Raw genomic sequence first — 4,241 nt, 5'->3', positions numbered from 1 at the left:
AGGCAGGTCTATCTCACTTTCAATTTCATACAGTACTTATTGCTGTAAACATAAATCTCTCAGTGTGTATTGTACCAAGGACAGAGAAAACTTAGAATGCAATACATGGCCCCCCCCCCTCCCCCGTAGCCCACAGCGCCGAGGAGAAAAATTGCAAGCAAGGTCGCGCAGGGATTCACTCAGCCCCTCCCATCTAGTAACACGGAGATAAGAAAGATCACTGCATTCCACAGCGCACAAGGGAGAATATTGAGCCCAGCTCTTTGCCCCCCCCTGTCTCTAGCACGTAGCGTAGATAAGGAGAAGAGAGAACTAACTACAGTACACAGCACTGATACAAAGCTCCGTATCTTCTACAGTCACAAATTACAGCAGTTTTCAGACTTAATTTCAACAAAACTTTCCTATAATCCTCCGTGGTCTGGGCGGAGCCCCAAGGACGGTCCGTACACACACACAAGGCAGGTCTCCACCCAGGTTGGATTCTGCACAACACAAACAGGACACACCTACGCTTCTGGAGATCTCTTTCCGCCGCCATTACAGGGCGGTGGCTGAGACTACATTTTCATCATCAGTGGCACGGCGGCCATTTTACAATCTGTAAACTCACAGTTCACAGGCATTTTATAACCAAACACGGGCTCTACATTATCTGATCCTCCCCTCCATCAACCTATTTTCATCCTTTGTTCTTTAAGCTTCGCGCAACTCGCAGATAAGCTTCTTGACTGTCTCTTGCCCTCCCGTGACCATTGTCTTGACTTCCACAGCATCCTCATCTAACTTGTGGGGCACGGACTTCTACTTTAAGATACGCAGCTTGGCTCCCAGGATACTATGGTTTTCTGCAGTAAACCACTGGCAGCGATCGTCAACGCTGAGTTCCACAGTACGGAGCCTCACGTTCGACGTACTAGGAAAAGAGCCTCGCGCTCAATATTTCCTGTCCCTAACCTGAACACAGTGATTACAGACTATCCTGCCACGATATCCCAAACAGTCGGGAGGCAGCCTCCTAATGAAACCCCTCCACAAAAATATAGGTGGTCCCCTCACGGAACGTCTTAAGTTACCTAATAAACAGGTGGTCCCCTCACGGAACGCCTTATTTACCTGCCTGGACAGGTGGTCCCCTCACGGAACGCCTTATTTACCTGCCTGGACAGGTGGTCCCCTCACGGAACGCCTTATTTACCTGTCAGCACAATATCACAGAGGCTGCGTCTCCTATCCCTTTCTCTAAGCTGCCCCACACTCTACAAGTAGCTCAATCTTTCACTCCACTTCACTACTAGACAATAGTCACGGGCAGGGTGGTTGAACGGAGTACAATGACCGGTGAAGAAGGTGTGGTGTACAGAGATCGCACAGAATGCGACATTCTCTCAGTTGCTGGTTCAGAGCGTGGCACAGGATCACGTTTGATCTCACCACTCGATCATTCACCTCCCGGACCCAAGGAGACTACAGACAAACCAATAACGGCTGAGACACTAGCAAGTGTGACATATACAGTGTACATGATCGCCACTTACCGTGTACGGAGGGTGATCAGTCCTCGAGGTCAGCCACTACGGGTATCATCCACAGACATCCAGGCATGGGTCCAGAGAGTCTCGGATCGCTGGCCACGCCCCCCGTTGGGCTGCCAAAATTGTCGGGGCCGTAATAACGACAATTAATCCTCATTCACCAGTCATTCCAAATTGTAATGTGAACGCAGAACTTCTGGTACCGGAAAAAGAAATGATTCAGACACGTAGCTGATTCAATCTTTGCTGACGCTCTTGCGTTCACCTGTGTCCAGAGCCGAGCAGCAACTACTTTATTTTTTTTTTTTATTGAATACACAGTACTATTGTTTAGGAAAAAGGAATGCATTAGGCGGAGTTTAAGCAGCATACATCTAGTGCTCAGTCTCTCTCTCTCATTCGTCAGGACATCTTTGATGGTTACTTTCTTCACATTCCAGAGTTATCTTTTTCAAGAGAAATAAACTTAACTCTTCACATTCTAAACTGAAATGAACAATGAACACTGGCAGCCATCTTTAGATACAATTACATTTGCATTAGCTAGCAGATAGGAAAAACTTATTGTTTCACAGTATAAAAGTATAACAGTACAAAAAGTGTATAAAGATTTATAAAAGTATAAAAGGTATATAAGAAAATACATTTTCACCTTGACAACATCTCTTAGGTAACCAAGGAAACTCCTAACGGCTAATGCCAAAGGAGGGGATCAGCCACACAGACTGCAAGCTCTAACATCTCTCTAAGCATTTTTATTTTTTCTATGACAGTGGTGTATTTAGAATCATAGAATGGTAGAGTTGGAAGGGACCTCCTGGGTCATCTGGTCCAACCCCCGGCTCAAAGCAGGATTCACTAAATCATCCCAGACAGATGTCTGTCCAGCCTCTGTGTGAAGACTTCCATTGAAGGAGAACTCACCACCTCTCGTGGCAGCCTGTTCCACTCATTGATCACCCTGTCAAAACATTTTTCTAATATCTAATCTGTGTCTCCTCCCATTCAGTTTCATCCCATTGCTTCTAGTCTTGCCTTGTGCAAATGAGAATAAAGATGATCCCTCTACACGGTGACAGCCCTTGAGATATTTGCAGACAGCTATTAAGTCTCCTCTCAGTTTTCATTTCTGCAGCTAAACATTCCAAAATCCTGTAACCGTTCCTCATAGGACAAGGTTTGCAGACCGGTCACCATTCTGGTCGCTCTTCTCTGAACTTGCTCCAGTTTGGTGATGTCTTTTTTAAAATGCGGTGCTGAAAACTGGACCCAGTATCCAGGTGAGGTCTGACCAAAGAGGAGTAGAGGGCAATAATGAGTTCACGTGATCTAGACTGTAGCTTCTGTTAATACATCCCAGAATTGCATTTGTCTTTTTTGCTGCTGCATCACACTGTTGACTCATGTTCAGTCTGTGATCTATTAGTATACCCAAGTCTTTTTCACATGTGCTGTTGCTTAGCCGTATTCCTCCCATTTTGTAAATGCTTTTTTCATTTTTATTGCCCAGATGTAGTACTTTGCATTTTTCCATGTTATAAACCATTCTGTTAGTTGCTGCCCAGTGCTCCAGTTTATTTATATATTTTTGACTCCTCTCTCTCTCTAGTATTAGCTATCCCTCCTAGCTTTGTGTCATCACCAAATTTAATCAGTTTACCCTCAATTCCTTCATCTAAATCATTTACTATCCAGTCACTGGGAGTTCCCCAATAATTGGCAATATGCAATTAACCAACGAATGGAGGCAGCAGAGTGCTGTTCCTTGACAACTTGGTGGCAGCGGTGGGATCTGCGTGACCCTCCCCTCCCACTGGCTCTGTATATTTGACACTATTCACATAATTGCAACAATCAGTAATTTAATATAACAAATCTCTTAAAATTTGGAGTTGACTTTCGGAATCCAGTAACAGCAGCTTTTTCCTTTAATCCCCTCTTTGATAGTCTTATTAACCCTTTCCTTTATTGCAATAATGTATTTCCACAAAATGTTTAACTGCTCCCAATTGTGTTTTATTTTTCCTATAAAGTGTTTTAAATATTTTCAGTATTAGAAATGCCTATAACAGGAGACCAGGAATGACACTCAAGCAAGTACAATTCTTGACAACCTTGAAAGGTGTGTGCTGTCCATGTGTGCCCGTTTCTCACCGTTGCTGACCCAGTTTCAGGGCTCACTTCTCTTTTGAATTTACTGCACGTTTTAATTTCATGTTTCAGCAACATCAGTGTTCATTGTCTAGTTAGGTTTAATGCAAACAGTGTGAAACGTCCACATGAAATGAATTATTCCCACATGTGAAAGTCACGGATCTAAGATTGAGATCTGTTAGACTCCGATCATATCCTACCTTGAGGACATTATCAATGGGTCTGTGCGCCATCTTAGAGGAAAAATTGTCAAGCCCAGACACTTCACACATATGTATAAATAGTGCCCAGGATTCACTTGTTATCAACAGCCAATGCTCTTACATTTTTCAATATTGATCCTTTTGTCCTTATCAGAGCCTGCTTCCCTCCCCTATCGATGACTGCTCCTCACCCTCACCAGAGCAAGCTTCCCTCCCCTATCGGTGACTGTTCCTCACCCTCATCAGAGTCCGCTTCCCTCCCTTATCGGTGACTGCTCCTCACCCTCATCAGAGTCCGCTTCCCTCCCCTATCGATGACTGATCCTAACCCTCATCAGAGTTCGCTTCC

At 44.4% G+C, this 4,241-nt stretch overlaps 1 long non-coding RNA gene across 2 annotated transcripts; it reads right to left on the bottom strand.

The window, feature by feature from the left end:
• Positions 1 to 375: 375 nt before the first annotated feature.
• Positions 376 to 1,823, bottom strand: LOC143804110 (uncharacterized). Of its 2 annotated transcripts, none has more exons than XR_013220974.1 (2): positions 1,199 to 1,823; positions 376 to 1,157 (listed from the first exon to the last, which is right to left on the bottom strand). It is a non-coding gene; the product is annotated as an uncharacterized LOC143804110 (long non-coding RNA). The 2 variants fall into 2 exon arrangements; XR_013220973.1 differs by having other exon boundaries at positions 376 to 1,116.
• Positions 1,824 to 4,241: the final 2,418 nt, after the last annotated feature.

The sequence above is a fragment of the Ranitomeya variabilis genome, chromosome 2 (genome assembly GCF_051348905.1).
Source record: "Ranitomeya variabilis isolate aRanVar5 chromosome 2, aRanVar5.hap1, whole genome shotgun sequence".
NCBI classification, from domain to species: Eukaryota; Metazoa; Chordata; class Amphibia; order Anura; family Dendrobatidae; genus Ranitomeya; species Ranitomeya variabilis.
Note: the sequence above shows the minus strand (reverse complement) of the source record. Positions and strands in the feature narration are given on the sequence as shown.